At 42.0% G+C, this 18203-nt stretch overlaps 1 protein-coding gene across 23 annotated transcripts in view; it reads left to right on the top strand.

The window, feature by feature from the left end:
* The window catches only part of PARD3 (par-3 family cell polarity regulator), a 717622-nt gene that overhangs the window by 515134 nt on the left and 184285 nt on the right, over nucleotides 1-18203 (top strand). The gene's annotated exons all lie outside the window — the stretch shown is intronic.

Here is an 18203-nt window from a genome sequence, read left to right as displayed (position 1 = left end):
CTGTGGGCTGGTACAGTCACCCATCAGGGATGATATGCAAAGGATAGATTCATGACCAGATGGACCAGTTTTGGCAAAGGTTTCAGTCCCTTTGTGGATTACAGAGTTTAGACCAAAAATGGACGGTTGCGGGGCTGGTGGCCTAGGAAAATAAATTTCTGTGCTTAGATGGCTGAACCAGCAAGTTCTTCCTGTGTGAAAAAAGCAGAGCTACTTTGGCACATAGTAATCCCAAGGTTTGCTGAGACCACGTGTCGAGAGAGCACACATTCTTTCATAAATGTTTCTGCAAAGACTCTGCCCGACCAACCGTTTCAACCACAGATCCAATGCTAGTGCAGGTGGATCTCCAATGGTCCTTGCTTTGGATTGAAGCCTTCTCTCTTGTAAGAAACCTTAATTCACAGTTTCAGTATTCATGGCTTCCCAGAATTTGAGACAGAGACTATTTATTTAGTTAGCTCTTTTTCCTGAAAAATGTTAGTATTGCATTCTTACTGAAAATAAACATGGGTTGGGTGCATTGGCTGACACCTGTAATTCCAGGCACAGGAGTTTGAGACAAGCCTGGGCCACACAGTAAGCCCTTGTCTCTATTAACAAAAATTTGAAAATAAAAAATAAAAATAAGTAACTGAAGTCTTGAAAACCATCTGATAAAGGGTATTGTGGATTGGGTTGAGTGCCTGTGAGAAGGCTTGACCTCTGCTCTGACGTGAGAGCAGTTTGCAGTTCTACCCTCACCCCCGCCCAAGTGAAAGCCCTCAGTTCTAGTAAGGAGACACACAGAAGAGGGTTTATTTGGTCATGCTAGTTTTTGATGACTTGGGCCCTAATTGCCATGGGGATTAATGTAACCAGTTTCACACTGGTACATCAAGTGGCATCCTGTGCAATCTGCTGATGATTTAAGGAATGCAGTTAAAGTACGCACATAGAAAGCAATGCTTCTCCAAGTGAAACACAGTGAGATTTTACATAATTTTATTTGCTTTCTTGTTTGTCACCTGGACAAAGAACAGCTGTGGTTTGTAATTATACATGCTGAGAGGTTTCCTTGGAATGAGTTCTGAATTTGTAAATCCTAAGGACTTAACGTATGCTTCTGTTAATTTGAATTGAGGCAGAGGTTCCCATTTTTAACACAGGAAAATAAATGTCCAACTGACCTGCTAGCAAAGACAAGTTCTAAGGTAGCTGATATCATATTCTTCAAGTATTCTTCTTTTCCTGGTTAGCAGTTTTAAATAGAGAACCTCTGACATCCACAGCGCCCAGGCTGAATGCAGAGGAAGCTGAGGAGGCACAAAGCATGACGGCCGGGCCTCTCTCAGACCTTTTCTGACGTTCTTTAACGTTTCTTTTCCATAGACCTGTGGCGTGAATATAGAATGCAAGTGTCAAGGATGACACCTACTTTATAGTCTCTGTAAAGCAAACCTTTTCGCAAAAGAAATTCTTGACAGTTCTGAGATGCTAAGTCAATTTCAATTCCAGGCTGTGTGGAAAATAGAATCTTTTTTCTGCAATTGATGTGAAAATTGAAGGCTACTGACTATTCACTTTCTAATAACATAGGGTAAATAAATACTATCACACCATTGAAAAATGCACTTAGAAGACAAGCTCAGCTAATGACATTCACAACATATGTTGGAAATATTCCTTCTGAATGCTTGTTACCATTAAGTCTCCATATTGTTTACATTAAAGATAATAGATCAAGTACATGTTATTCCTAAATGTATTTTTATCAAGCCACAAATTAGTGTATAAAGGTAATTGTTTTATCCTGACAATCTTTTAAAGAATTCACTGGGGGACCTCTTTCCTAATTGAGTGTCGAATGGTTTTCTTCTGACCTTTGTTTAATAATAGCCAATTTAGAAGCAAAAGACTAAAATCAGATTAAATTTTGGATCATAGTGAAATAACCAGGTCTCCTATTAACCTTTCTGCTTGCAATTTTTTTTTTTTTTTTTTTTTGGATGGTTGACCCTTTTGCCCACTTGCATCTCATGCTTTAAGCCAAGAGCCAAACCATTGTGGTCCTCTGAGGCAGGCAATTCTTAATCCTTTCTGCATCATCCATGACTACTCTTTTTTTATGGCGGGGGATGGTTGAACCTCTGCCCCCACCTCCATCCCATGCTGTAAGCCAAGGCCAAGCTCCCAAAAAACCATTCTGGTCCTCTCTTGCCTCTTGCAGGACATTGCCCCAACAATTTTTAATTCTTTCTTCTCTCTTCTAAATCGATCTGATCCCTCTGTGACTGCCTTTTTTTTTTTTTTTTTTTTTTTTGGAGACAGGGTCTTGCTCTGTTGCCCAGCAGCAGTACAGTGGTGTAATCATGCCTCACTGTACCTTGAACTGCTGGGCTCAAGTGAAGCTCCCACCTCAGCCTTCCCAGTAGCTGGGACTACAGACATGCACCACTGTGCCTACTACTTTTTACATTTTATATAGAGGTGGGATCTCACTTTCTTGACCAGGTTGGTCTCAAACTTCTGGCCTCAAGCAATCCTCTGGCCTCTGCCTCCCAGCATGCTGAGATGAGGCATGAGCCACTACCCCTGGCATTGCTCTTCTCTTTACAGGGTCATTCACATTGTTTTGCACCATGCTGTCACCTCCTCCATCTTAGAGAAAATTCTCTCTTAGCCCTACTTACTCTCCAACTACGATCTCATGTCCTCTTGTGCCCATCACAGCAGACCCTTTGATTTATTTGCTGTCTTTTTTTTTTCCCATTCTCTCTTGAACTTGCTTCAGTGAATCCTTCACCCCTTCTGCTCAACAAATCCTGTTCTCATCCAGGTCACCAGTTCCCACTTCCTTGGGAAGTCCAGGTCCATTTTCATCCCTCATCATGGTCCTCCAGCAGTACCCAGCATGTTGATCTTGGCTCTCCTTTGAGATCACCTTTACCAGCTTTCCCTCCTCCTCCTCGGCCTACCCTGTCTTGTCTCCTTTGCTAATTCTGTGCCATACTCTGTCCTCCAGGTCTCGTTGTGCCCCAGGGCTCAGCAGTCCAAAATCCTTTTTTTTTTTTCTCTCTTTTTGGTAACACAGAGTTTTGATATTCTCAGGAAACAGAGCCTTTGTGATCTAAATACAGCCTATAGGCAGATGACTCTCAAATTCACCTCTCCTGCCTGGACATTTTCTTGGAACTCTTCATTTGTAGTCTCAACCGTCTTCTTGACACATTCACTTGGAGATCAACCAGACACTTGAAACTTCACAGGCTCCCACCTCACTGCTGGATTCCCCCTCCCCGCAAACTGCTCCCGTGAGCCTTCCCTTTCTTAGATAATGGCAATTCTGTCTTCTCAATAGGTTAGATCCAAGGCTTTGGAGTGATCCTTGACACCTGATTTTCCCTTATGCCCCACAAGCAGTTTATGAATGTGTAAAAGCAGAAGTCCATCAGCTGTGTTTCTGGTACACATCTGCCATCCTACTTTTCAGCTCCCCCACTGCTGCTACTGTGCTGCGGTGGTCCAAGCTCCGAGTGCTCTCTTCTGGGCTTAGGCAGTAGCCCTGTCACTATGCTCCCCGCCTCAACCCCGGCTTCCTGCAGTATACTCTCACCACCACGGCGAGAAGTCACTTTTCCCTCCTCTGTTCAACGCCCCAGTAGCCCTCAGCGCCACACAGAGCAAAAGCCAAATCCTTAGGGTCCTGCAGAACTTGGTCCCCCACCCCAACCTCTCTGACCTTGTCCCTACCGCTCTTTTGTTCAGTAACTTTACTCTTCCCTGAACCTGCCGGGTCCACTAGAGCCTTTTCCCTTGCTCCTCCCTCTACCTGGAATAGCCTTTTCTCAGGTATTCCTAGGTTCACTCTTGCACCTTTAACATCTTTATTCAAGAGTCAGCTTTGTAGAGGGTCTAGTCAAATTTTCAAACTCCGCTCCCTCCCACCCTGACGCTTTCTAACCCACTTTTTGGCATCATTTTTCGCATTTGCACTCCTACCTGAGATATGGTAGATCCCACTCATTTGATATAAATATACATTGACATTGACAGAGAATGTTAACCGATTTTTCCCCTGCTGTATCCCTGGCAGACTGCATGGTGCGTCCATCATCAGTGCCCAGTAAGTGTAACAGATGCCCATTGCCAAACCCCTTTAGTGGCCATTCTCTGCCTCTGTGCCCGAGGCCTCTCCGAAGCCTAGGAAGGCAGCTCTGTGTTTCCATCTGGGCCTGCTGGATGTGTCCAGGAATAACACCTTGAAGCAGCCTTCATCCCAGTGTAAATGTACCCTAGTCCCCATGGCCCTTGGGTTTATAGCACTAAGTCATAAGGTCTGCACCCTTCACCCTCAGACCAGGAGCTTGTCGGAAATGCGGAATCCCAGGCCCTTCCCACATCTGCTGACGTCAGAATGTGCAGCTTAACAACCCTGGAGATTCCTGTGCACATTTCAGGTCAAGAGGCAGCAGCCCCTACCCCGCTCCCAGAGTTTGCCTGTGGGGTTGTGTTCCACTTACCCACAGTATCACAGGCTCAGTAACACTCCTTTGTGACAGCCTCTCCTCCCCACTATGACGTCTCCACTTCCCTCCCAAGTGTTTCTTCCCTTAAACCACTGTCCTGAATCCTTGTCCCAGGGTCTGCTTGTGATGAAATCCAGACTAAAACAGTGTTAAGTGAATGAATAAATAAAACTTTTGGAATCAGTGGTAAATAGCATATGCTGGAAACTTCTGTTGGGGGTAATTTTGCAATTTATGACAAGTCTTCATACCAGGACAGTGCTGGCGTTCCCGTCTTTGGAAGGCAATGTCACTGTCGTCTCTGCCTTTGTATATGTACATACCTGTGACTGCACAGACAGTCCCCAAAGAGCAGCCTTTCATGCTCCATGGATCTACATCATGGTATTTGGTTGTTTATTATTATTATTATTATTATTATTATTTTGAGATGGAGTTTCATTCTTGTTGCCCAGGCTTGAGTGCAGTGGCACAATTTTGGCTCGTTGCAACCTCCACCTCCCAGGTTCAAGTGATTCTCCTGCCTCAGCCTCCCAAGTAGCTGGGATTACAGGCATGCACCACCACACCCGGCTAATTTTGTAATTTTAGTAGAGATGGGGTTTCATCAGCCTGGTCTCAAACTCCTGACCTTATGATCCACCTACCTCGGCCTCCTAAAATGCTGGGATTACAGGTGTGAGCCACCACGGCCAGCCCGGTTTATTATTGAAGTTCTTTTATTCTGCTAAAAATAGCCATAGATGATTTTTATAAATTAAAAAAAAATTAATTTTGTTTTTATTTTTGAGACATTCTTGCTCTGTCACCCAGGCTGGTGTGCACTGGTGCGATCTCAGCCCACTGCAACCTCCGCCTCCTGGGTTCAATCAGTTCTCCCTCAAGCCTCCCAAGTAGCTGCGATTACGGGCATGAGCCACCACCATACCCACCTAATTTCGCAGAGACAAGGTTTCACTATGTATGCCAGGCTGGTCTTAAACTCCGGACCTCAGATGATCCACCCACCTGGGCCTCTCAAAGTGCTGGGATTACAGGCGTGAGCTACCATGCCTGGCTTAATTTTGAATTTTTTTAATAAAAAAATTTTTTTTTAGAGACAGGATCTTGCTCTGTCACTCAGGCTGGATAGTGTGCAGTAATGTGGTCCTTGCAACCTTGAACTCCTGGGTGATTCTCCTGCCTTGGTCTCCTTAGTAGCTGGGACTATAGATGCATGTCACCATGCCCAGCTATTTTTTTTTTTTAACTTTTTGTAGAGATAGGGTCTCACTTTGTTGCCCAGGGCATTTTCAAACTCCTGGCCTCAAGTGGTCCTCCTGTCTGGCCTCCCAGACTACTAGGATTGCAGGCATGCACCACCATACCTAGCCATGATTTAAGTATTCTCTACATGAGGCTGTCAGGAAAGATAATTATGATTACCAGATTAAATATTCCATGTTGGGCAATTCCCTGTTTTCAGGCTGAAGATTGTATAGTTGAATGGTGATAGATTTAAGCAAAGAGTTTGTGTTAAAATTGTCCTTTCATATCTGCCTATGCCTCAAAACATCAGGGTCCGGGAGATGTATAAGATTCTGTTTCTAAAGAAGTCAAAACTGGTTTTACTCCTTACAAGCTTTGTGGGCAGCTGCTGCAGAGCAAATGAGCGGGGAGAAGGCCTCCCTTCTGAAGGCCCCAGCCATGGGCCACTTACAGACAACCTCTGCCTCGCCCACTGGAGGCGCTCTTGGGCTTTCGCTTTCACTACTGCTGCTTGGTATCCACACATTTCTCCAGAGGCACCAGGGCCCAGCCCACACCTGGGACCTGGATCTGAGGTATGCCTTCACAGACTGGTGACTACCTCACCTTCTTAGTTTCTTCTCCCATGACATTTATAATATTTATACTGTGCCTTCCCTTTCTTTTATAATGACAATATTATCTAGTAATGTTAGTCTTTTTTTAAAAAAGGAAATAAAGGAAGAACTTTACAGTCTGTGCTCATACAAAGGAACAGATACTTTGAAATGATGGAAACCAACTACAGAATTTTTCTAACTGGCTGTATTAAGGTTTCTCAATTTCCACTCTCCTGGCTAACTTAGAGGATTATCTATTACCAGTTTTATTACATTTCTGATTTTGTTAGGTGGTATGTTAGTCATTCTGACTTTTGAAGGCAAACAATAAGCTATTTCTTATATAGCCAATACTGTGGCTAGCAGTCAGCATTCGTTGCATGTTGATACTGGCAGACACTGCAGAGAACATTGTTTTCAATAACCCCTTTACGCCTCATAATAACCCTATAAGGTACTAATTTTAGCCCTGTTTTATGAATGAAGAAACTAAAACATAAAGGTTTGGAGAAGAACTAACTTACCACAAGGTAATTGAGTCACAACAAATTTGAACAATGGTCAACCTCAAAGGCTATGTTCCTAACACTCTTCTGCACCATCTGAGCCACCTTTGCCCTTCTGGGTAGGTTTTGGCACCCCCGAAACCTGTGTGGGAGCCAAGATTGCTATGCGACATGGCATTGCTCTTGTGAGTGCTATGGAAAAAAGATGTCTGTTACTAGCTTGGAAATGCAGAAGTTAGTATTTTTTGAACCTGACCTTCACGGCTTGTTCCTACTTGATTTCTATAGTTTTCTGTGTCTATGGTCTCTTCTCTTCCCAAAATAATATATATATATTTAATTTTGTAGACATGGGGACTCACTTTGTTGCCCTGGCTGGTCTCACCCTCCTGGCTTCGAGTGATTCTCCCACCTCGGCCTCCCAAAGCGCTGGGATTACAGGCATGGAACACAGTGCCCGGCACCAAAATAATTCTGAAGGATTTTTACTGCTAATGAAAAACTTACCTGCTGTCCCATTCCTCTCCCTCTTCACAGACCCTCAAACCTGTCTGTATAGATGCGATGGCAGTCGTCCCTGCTCCAGAACACGAACGTGGGTGATTTTAAAACAATGCCCTCTTTCCTCCGGCTCTCTTCCTTCCAGGTGGCTCTGTCCTGCACATTCTCTGCCTCTTCCTGTTCCCACCCTCATTTTCCCCTTTCCTTACTGCATGCCGCCTTGTGCCTCCATCTTGCTCCACCATTGCTGCCTCTTGTTTTCCCCTATCAAAACAACCATGAGGTCATTCTTCTTTTCCACAGAATGTGTTAGCAGTTTTTGCATCCTCTGCTCTTTCCTCTGTTTCCTTGTCTTCCTCTCCACCTCAACCATGCCCTGTCAGTGCCGCCCAGATCACAATTGGCTGATCCTTGGTGGGTACAGGCTCACCTCTCAGGGCTTTGCTCCTTGGCGGGGTTATTCAAGCTCAGCATCACCTGACTCACATCTGTCTGGGGTCCTCCAACCTGACCTTTGTAAATTTCCACTAACTGAAGATTGTAGGGGAAAAACAAACAAACAAAAAAAACATTTTATCGAATTCCTGCTTTTATAGTTGATTTTATCTATTAGGAAAACATCCCAAATTGAACTTTTGAATTCCTAGAATTTCAGATTTCTTTCCTTTTTAAAAATTGTATCTCCTTTTATAGTAGTAAAAAGATTTTTTTTTTTTTTTTGGAGTGGATGTCTTAAGCTCAGTGTCAAGAATAAAATCATTTTCTTAATTGAGAAAGTGATGACATCTGTTTAATTTATCTCAGGATATCTTGATTCTGGAACAATTTTGAGAAAGTAAAGATTAGATCAACTGCAAGTAGGTACTCTTAACAGGATGGAAATTTTCCTCTGATGTTCTTTCTAGGCCGTAGCAACAGCCAGTTGCCTGATGTTACTTTGAGCACAGTGGCAAAGCATTGATAATCACTTAGGCAGAACACATTCACATAAAATTTTACCTGCGTTGAAAAAAAAAAAATCACCTGGGCAGTAAAATAAATTCTGAGCATTTTATTGCTCACCTGGCAAAAATGGTTTCTAATGATGAGCAGGTGGATTTTTTTTAATTTGGTTGTGGAGCAGGTGTGATGTTTTTAGTAATTGAGAGGTAAAACCATTTGTTTCATACATTCAACAAATATTTACTGAAATGCCTGCTACATCCTTGGCACTGTTAGAGGTGTTGGGGATTTAGTGGTGGATACAGGAGAGAGGACAGTCGCTGAGTAAGTAGGTCCTGCTCCAGGACCTCATGAAAGGGAGATGGGGAAATTGTGGGAACTTGCCACAAATGGGCCTGGCTCAGACTAGAAGCCATCTGCCTTCTTCTGAAAAATGACATTAAAACTGAGGTGTGAAAGAGGTTTCGACTTCTTTCTCTGAACTCAAAAGGGGAGAAAGGAGTGTTTTGCATCAGTGGGATTTAAACTTTTTGGTATCATCTGTGAGAAGAAATACATCCTACTTTGCAACCTTGTGTACAGGTATGGGCACAAATAGCTAAAATAAGCATTTCACAAAACAAAAGATATCTGCCCTTCTCAGTGTAATGCAGTGTGATATATTTTATTGAGCAACAGCATAGAGTAGTGGCTAAGAACCTAAACTCTAAAGTTTGATGTCCTGTGTTCAAATCCCAGCTGTGTGCTCAGCAGCCTTGTATGTGAGACCAGTTAATTAACCTCTTTGTGTTTTTACTTTTTCAGTTGTGAAGTGTGGATAGTAATGGTACCTGCCTCACAGGGTTGTTTTGAAGCTAATGTGAATTAATAGATACAAAGCATTTTAGAACTCCTCCTGGTACAAAGTAAGTACTTTGTGGGTATTAGCTGCTGCTGTTGGTACCAGTAGTCTGCAATTCATTTTTTAAAAATGGTAAGTAAGTGCCACTAAATCAATTTCAAGTCTTCAGTGAGTTCCACAACAGAATTTGAAGAACACCATTTAAATGGTGGAAATCCTCTCAGTTTGCAAGGGTGGGATGAGGAGCCTGGAGGCATTGGAGAGGCAGGTGGCCTCTCATAAATGACTCTTGATATGGCTTGGCTCTGCTCCTAAAGATAGTGGGTAACCATTCAAGAGAATAGCTTGATAAAGTTTACAGTGTTTAGAAAATTAGATTCCTTTAACCACAATGTGTAGAGTGAACTGAAGGGCTAGACCAGAGTGATGCCAGGAACCGTGAGGCAGCTTTTGTAAAAATCATGGCCAGAGATGGAGGTAGCCGTAGGGACAGAGACATATAGATGTATTTCTCGGGTAGACTCCAGGGGACTTGCTTATTTGGTTTGATGTTTAAAAAAAAAAAAAAAAAAAGAAAAGAAAGGAGAAAGAACAATAAGAAAGAATTGCCACAGCCACAGTTTTAGCCTGCTCAGCTGGGTGGATAGTCACACACCAGTAAATACTGGAAGAGGATCCTGTTTGGAGGACATGTGACATGTTGCATCTGATATGCCTGTGATAGGTCTACCTGGAGGTAACGGGAGGGTGGAAGAGGGGGAAGGGCTGGCACTGTAGAGGTTTGGAAATCAAAGACATGTCAGATAGTGCTTGAAACCATGGCAGTGTGAGTGAACGGATGGTCTGGAAAGTGCATATAGAGGGAAGGAGGAATAGAAGGTGGCTGGAGAGAGTTCTAAGGCCCCTTCGAATATCACTGGAGCGCAGGGCAGGAGTGGGGCAGAGGAAGGAGCTGTTGGTAACTGAGAAGAGGCCACTGCAGAGAGAGGAGGAAAAGCAAAAGAGTGCGGTCAAAGCCAGTAAAGCAAGGATGTGTTTTTAATTAATTAGAATGATGTGGTCAACATCGTTCCTGCTGAGAGGTCAGAAAGTCCTCCTGGTCTTGGCTAGATGGAGTGTTTAGTCAATGAGTGTCAACTGGGCCTATTTTAAAGGGTTACCCAGCACTCTGTGATATACTTGAATCGTTTCTGTATGATGCAGGTGTGGCTAGCATCGCCGATGCTAATGCTTGTTCAAGTTAAGAATATCGCATATCCCTGTTTTAAGAAGCAGAGCTTTTTTCCTGACACTGTGATACAAACACAGGCACAACACCTGTGCCAGATTTCCATAGTTTTTGAGCAATAGAAATGACAATTTAGGTGATATATGAATCCTAATTGCAGATTTTCACAAAGGATTGTAGCTTTTAGGATATAAGGAATTAATTTGTAAGTAAATACTTAACATAACAAAAGTTGCAGGAAAAATAAATTTGGTGATTGATTTTGCTGCCTGCAGGATCGCTTCTTACCCTCCGTGGTGAGGACTGTCATTCACTGTCTCTGCCTTTCTCTTGTGTGTTGGGAGTTGTCCTGCTGCATACGACCTTCCTAGAGATATCTGTGGGTTAAGGATCTTCATAGTATCAGCTACTCTAAATTAGCTGCCTAGTTCCAGTCTTCTCTCATGCTTACAGAACAAAAAAAGTACTTATAGTCAGTAAATTGTTTTGTCAAAGTCCAAGCTTTAAAATTGCCCCCAGCCTTGCCATTTTTTTTTTTAAACAAGGCCTTGCTCTGTCACCCTTGCTCTGTCACCCAGTTTGGACAGCCTAGAGTGCAGTAGAGCAAGCACGGCTCTCTGCAGCCTCTTGCCTCAGCCTCCCATGTAGCTGGGACCACAGGCATGCACATTCATTCATTCATTTATTTGTAGAGATAATTTCTCACTTTGTTATCCAGGGTGGTCTTGAACTCCTGACCTTAAGTGATCCTCCTATCTTGGCCTCCCAGAGTGTTGGGATTACAGGTGTCAGCTACCACGCCTGGCCAAAATTATCTTTTTAGAAAGCTTTCCTTTTCCAGTATTGTTTTAAAATATTGTGACATTTAACCATTATAACACATAATCAGGAGCCCCCACTATGTACTTGCATACATTTCCGGATTGTGTTTTCCCAGGGTTTGTTTTTCCAAGATTCATGAATGCTTCTATTCCCATGACTTCCAAAAAAAATTGTAATGTACTACAATTTGCAGATATCTTTGTTTTTCAGGGCAACAGTGTCCATCTTTCATGTCTATCCAAAGGGACATAAAGTCTTTGGTATGTTCAAACTATTAATGCAAACTTTTTATTTGTACATGCATTTTTAATTTTGTGAGTCAGTCTGTGTATTATGTACTCTCCGTTTATTGCATTCAGAAACATTTTAACTGGAATTATTTCTGAAAGTGTATTTCCCAGGAAAGTGTAGACTTACATGTATTTCCTACTGTGACACAATTTTGATTTTTTTAAATATTTTCAGTAATAAAGTTTTATGAACTAATTATTATTTTTAAAAAGGTAGACCATGTAACCAGTTAGCTGTTGTTTGGTCATTTTGGTAATAGTTAGATACCATTACAGTCTGTAAGTGGGCTACCACTAAGATTTTATCTTTCTTAATTTTAATGAACAAACAAAAATTTATATAGCATTTTTCCTGTGGAACTGCTTTTTGAGAAGGTCCCACACTCAAATTAGTTTTATCCATGCAGTTCTTACTATATTTTATTCTCCAAGTTCTATGCTTTACTCTTTGGCTACACTCCTGTCTATTTGACAGAATTTCTGTAAACATTATTTATCTTGTAAGATGGACATTCTCTGAGTCATGAAAGCGGAATTTTTATTCTGTTTCCATTTAGTCTGGTCAGCAAAGGAAAAGGACCTCTCCCTTCAGAAGTGTCTTCCACCGATGTCTAAACACACAGCTGGTGGACAGCCGTCTGATTAGAGAGAAAGCACTTATTAACAGCCAACATAATAGAAAGTGCGTGAAGCCATCACCAACTGGAGAGTACCCAAATAGCATCAGAAACAATGAGGAGAAAATGAAAATCAGTTCTGACTCATGGATTGTTGTTTTCCTTTTGTTTTCAGTACTGACAGTCTTTATCAGCTGGCATAGCAGCTTTGGCCTGAATATCTATTGGTGTTTATTTGCAGTTGTCTCAATTAGTCCTGCTCTTAGCCTTTTGAGAGGCACTGGGCTCCTCCCTGCACTGTGTTGGCCACTGTGGGTTGACTTTGAGGGTACCATCCTGACAGAATCAGTTGTTGGGAACTATAAGACTGAACAAGTTAGGTATTGATCTGAAGATGGGAACATTTCCAAAGATGTTACAAAGGATAAATTCTTTTCTCTCACTGGGAAGCCAAATAGATGAAAGCAGACACTCCTTGCTTGCTTATCTCCATGCCTCGATCTGTAAGAAACTGTCTTGGTTGGAGCACAGACTCAAATACCTGTGGCTCAAACAAGCCAGAGTTTTATTTTCTCTCATTAAGTCTGGGGATTGGAAGCCCAAAAATTATATGGTCGCCTCAGAGTGTTATCAGCGCCACCACCTCCTTTTTATTCCACCATCCTTAGTCTGTATTTTATTATTATTATCATTTTAAGTTGTGGCGAAATATACCTAATATTTACCACCATAGCCATTTTTAAGCCATCTAGTTCAGCAGCAGTAAGTGTGCTCACATTGTTGTGCACTTCACCACCACCATGAATTTCCAGAACTCCTTTCATCTTGCAAAACTGAAACTCTGTACCCATCAGCCACCATCTCCCCAATTCCCTCTCCCCCGCCCCTGGAAACCACCACTTCACTCTGTCTCTATGAGTTTGACTACTCGAGCTACCTCATATTAGCTGAATCGGTATTTATCTCCTTGCCGTTGATTGACTTCACTTAGTATAATGTCCTCAAGGTTTATCCGTGTTGTAGTGTGTGTCAGGATTTCCTTCCTTTTGAAGCTGAGTATTTTACTGTATGTACATATGTCATTTTGTTTATCCACTCATCCCTCGGTGCACACTAGCTGTTGTCATAAGGCTGCTGTGAACACGAGTGTCTTAACATGCATTTCTATCCTCACTGTCACCTCAGGGTTACAACTCTAGCTAAGTCAGCTTCTTTCTCAGGAGCTTTTCCAGAAGTGCCACTCAGTTTCTATGCACCAGAAATTAAGGATAGCAATGATAATAAAATAGCTCATATTTATTTAGTGTTTTTATGTGCCAACACACCAGGCTGAATAATTCATTTCATCTTCGCAGTACATCTGTGAGGATGGTTGCATTTTACCAAAGAGGAAATTGAGGTTTAAAGAGGTTAAATGAGTTGCCCCTCACAGCCAGCTCACAGCATAGCGCTAGGAAGAGGCAGAGCTGGAATTTGAACCCAGGATTCTGGCTCCAGAGGCCATGCTCTTAACTGCTGTCTTTTATCTTCAGCTCCTGTTTTCAAGGGAAGCTGGGGAATGTGGTTTGATCCCAAATAGGTACATTTCCTCTCCCAGCCACATCAGGGTTTTAGTAGTAAGGTGAAAGAAGAGAATGGATGTTGGGTGAGCAGTTCATAGCACCTGCCTCTCCAGCTCACTGCTCTGAAGCCAGGTGGCCTTGGGCCTCTGAAAGTACAGCTGCTTTGTAACTCTGGGCTGCTGTCCACCCTTACTTTATTGTGGTGGCCAAGACTAACCACCACTGGTCAGATCATTTTCATTTAATCAAAAAGACACACAATAGGCCACAAATGATGGAAAATGCTACCACTGAAATGGTCGTGGGCTTCCAAACTGAGGTATACTAGAGTGGCTACCTGGAAATAGAGGAGGAGATGAATGTTTAGATACTCTTGTTAGGAAATAGTGTCAATTACATATTCAGTGATGATTTCTGGCAGCATGTGCTATGTGTTTTAAAAAATGATTGCATTCTATCTTCGCTATTTTTTATACAGTATTTTTATTATAGTTTAATAGTGCCAGTTACCACACATCAAATACCCCATGTCTTTCTGATTTGGGAATTAAGCTCTTATTTATTATTTATTTTTTTTAGAGACAGGGTCTTGCTTTGTCACTGAGACTGAAGTGCAGTGGCGCGATCATAACTCACCACAGCCTCAAACTCTTGGGCTCAAGCAATCTTCCCACCTAAGCCTCCTGAGTAACTAGGATGACAGTCGTGCGCCACCATACCCAGCTAATTTTTGTATTTTTTCTAGAGACGGGGTCTCACTGTGTTGTCAGGCTGGTCTTGAACTTCTGTGCTCAAGCAATCCTCTCACCTTGGCTTCCCTAAGTGCTGGAATTCCAGTTATGAGCCACAGTGCCCAGGCCGAGTGAGGCTGTTTAGCACGCTGTTTTAATGTTGCTTGTACCGACCTCGGTGTCTTTTTAGTCTTGTAGGTCTTGTTTGTTGGTCAGTTGGTTTGTTTGATTTTAAGAGATGGTTTTGCTCTGTTGCCCAGGCTGTTCTCAAACTCATTTGACCTCAGCCTCCCAAGTAGCTGGGATTACAGGAACATGCCTTGGTGCCTAGCTCTTCTGTGATTACTTTGAAAATATCCCCCAAAGTATTCTTTTTCTAGCATGTTAGATCTTGTCTTCTGGGACTTAGATGGAATGCTTTAATACTTTTATGTCTGATACTTTCAAGCCCATCCACCATTAGCATGTACTGATTGTTACTCTGTATTGAGAAATACCACATCATGCATTTTGGTAGACGTTTAAGAGTCCAAGTTACATTTCCGACATCCAAGTATTTTACAGTCTAGTTAAAGATTCTTACATAGTGATCTTTATAAAGTTTATTTTAATATAATTTTATTGTAATAATAATGAATTGGTCAGGTATGAGGGCTCATGCTTGTAATCCAAGCACATTGGGAGGCCGAGACAGGGATTGCTTGAGCCCAGGAGTTTGAGACCAGCCTGGGCAACATAGCAAGACCTTGTCTCGACAAAAAATTTAAAAATTCACTGGGTGTGGTGGTACATGCTTATAGTCCCAGCTACTTGGGAGGCTGAGGCGGCAGAATTCTTGAGCCCAGGAGTTTGATGCTGCAGTGAGCTATGAATGCACCAGTGCACTCCAGCCTGGGCGATAGAGCAAGACCCTGTCTCTAGTCCAACATGTTCTTTGTGCAAAGGCTAATAGTTGGGTAGTCAATAACTTATTTTAAAATATAATAGAGTTTACTTCATGAACTCTTAATGTGTGAAACTAAATGAAGAACCTAGTCATTGAAAGCAGTGGAGGTAAATCAGAGAGAGATGAGTATACTGTAGTAGAGAGAATTTGGGATTTAGACTTTCTAGCCTTTCCTGCCCAACCCAGCTAGCTCAGCCCCGTCCTGCCCCACCGCCTCTGGCATTTAAACATATCAGCCTCAGTTTTCCTTCTTTCCACGTTCTTCACGTTTAATTTTAAGAACTAAATGAAAGAATGGGTATGGAAGGCTTTTGAAATTTTAAGGTGGGGTACATCTGTCTGCTCATGTTGTTCACTAAGTTCCTTTTCACAGGGTTTTCTGCCCTTAGCTTAATTATGCCTGAATTATTTCCTCAATAGAGTCTCTGAACTCCTTTGCTAAAAAAAGATATCTAGGTTATTTCTACCCTCTGAGATTTGTGTATATACTGTCCCCTGTGAAGTGAGTTTTGCTAATACGTCGTGAGTATACACACTAGTTTAGACAAGATAGTTTCCACCTGCAGCCAGGGAAAAGCAACATAATGATATCCTGCAAAAGCAGCTCTGACTGGAGGAGCCTCAGATAATGAGACTGAAGGCAATGATGAAGCATTGCGTTCAGTTCCAGGATGCCGTCTTGGATAAACAGGATCTACTTCCCCCAGAACTTCACCCTTGCTTGTGATGGCCAGCGAGCCCGTCTAGGGACTGAGACCACACAGCAGGCAGTGCAGACGTGACAGTTCTGAGAAGATGGAAATGGGATGAGAGGAATTCGAGGCCAGTGCACAAATCAACAAGTTGTATATTTGGACGCTTGTTGAACTGTTTGGTCAAATAAGGAAGAATGTGGTGGTTTGACATTTGTTGAATTTCATGTTCCTTTCACATGAGCAGCATTCAGATTGGAGATGAGACAACATATCTCCGTGTTCTGACCCCTTGCCGCTCCATCCCTGAAACCACCCCAGGATTCCAGATCCTAGTTCCAGCTGGTTTCTTAACCACAGTTGAGTTGTAAATAATTAGTGCTGTATATCCTGGTAGAGAGAAACCACAGCACAAAGAGTGAAGGATCTTTTCTGGAAGAGAGCCATTGACATTTTTTGGTGTCTCACTCACCATTTTCTGTACATTTTAAATTTTTGAGATTTTGGAGGTCGGATGTCACTATGTTGCCCATGCTGGTCTTGAACTCCTGTCCCAAGGGATCCTCCTGCCCCCGTCTCCCAAAGTGCTGGTATTATAGGCGTGGTCTACGACGTCCAGCTTTCTCTGTGTGTTAAACTCTCCAGGATACAGGCATGCTGCACAGATGGTGACTTTAAGCAAATATGTGACCTCTAGACCCTTGTTCTTCAAAAGGGGATTGTGACACAGGTAGATGGTGGGTGTTTGCCTCTTGACTTGAACCTGCTCCGTCTGTGGGAATCTTTTCCTTCCTGTGCTAAGAGTTAGGTGTAGTCTCCAATTCTTAGCAGTTTGTCCACAGAGCCCTTTTTGGGGCCTTATAAACATGTCAGCTCCCTAATGTAGAATCTGAATATGCGAATTAACTTAAAGATTATAAAAAAAGAAAATCTGCACCTCTTAATTTACTCTGTAGAGAGCATTCGCTAAGAAATGTGAATCAAAGGAAATTGTTTCCTATAATCTACAGAAAAAAGTGCTGACAGACACCTTGACTTTACAGATAATGAGATCTTTAGGGAAGCTTTAATCTTTCAAAGTTTCCAGAAGCTATGCAAAGAGCCTGGGGCTCCCCACCACCAATCCCAAACCTTTAATGATCACATTATTTATCTGTCTTTGTGACTTTAGTCTGCTCTGTGAACATACAAGGGTAAGAAAATATTGGAGGGTGTTTCCGTTGCTGTAACGTATGTACATGTATCACTTCCTATCAGTAGTTGAAACATAGAATTTGAATCACAATGCATATTTAATTGAGGGTGGATGTTTATAACTCAAAGAAGATATCCTTACCTTGTGCGTGTGTTTGTACTACCTCATAAGCATTTACAACCTGGATAGCCATTTGATTAGCTAGGCAGATGGCAACCTGAATTATTATCTTTGTTACTGAATACCTCCTGCTCTTTGTCATCCTAGAGAAAGGTGTGTAGTGAAATATCATTCCACCTTTTCCTTTTTCTTCCTTCAAGTGCCTTTTAAATGTATGTGTTTTTGTGACTTAGGTCTCATTAGCATTTCTTATGGGGACTGCCTTCAGGGCAGCACCACTTACTAAATTGTTCCCTTGCTTTAGGAAAAGGAAAACCATGGTAACCAGATGTAGGGTATGATTATTTGCCTCTGACCTGGCAAAGTGTTGGGTTTAACAAAAGAAGCTTAATAGAAATGTTCAAATTGACCCTTCTCAACACTTGGGCTGCTTAAAGCTCAATCAATCTCTCATTATTATCAGAGTTATTCGAGCAAAGGCAGCAGTGATAGTATTTTTCATAATCACTCCTTGCGCCCAATGTAATTTGCAATTTGTAGTATTGTATTATGAAACAATAATGCATTAAAATGAACAGTGCAAGAATTAGGAGTATAGTCATAAAAGAAAGGATCCACAGAAGTAGTTGTGTGAAAGGCACTCTCAAAATCATTTTAAGTAGACATGACTGAATTCAATGCCAAATTAAGCATTTAGAAAAATCAGAATTCTGTGCTTTTACTATATTTAAAGTATATATGTATGTATGTTTGTATATATTTTATAATAAAGTCAATTTAGTTGGGGGGAAACAGAAATACAATTTGATTATTATTTGCATTTGGGTATTTGGGGTTATGGGGTTAGTGTGGTTT

This window comes from Macaca thibetana, chromosome 9 (genome assembly GCF_024542745.1).
Source record: "Macaca thibetana thibetana isolate TM-01 chromosome 9, ASM2454274v1, whole genome shotgun sequence".
In the NCBI taxonomy this organism is placed as follows: domain Eukaryota; kingdom Metazoa; phylum Chordata; class Mammalia; order Primates; family Cercopithecidae; genus Macaca; species Macaca thibetana.
Note: the sequence above shows the minus strand (reverse complement) of the source record. Positions and strands in the feature narration are given on the sequence as shown.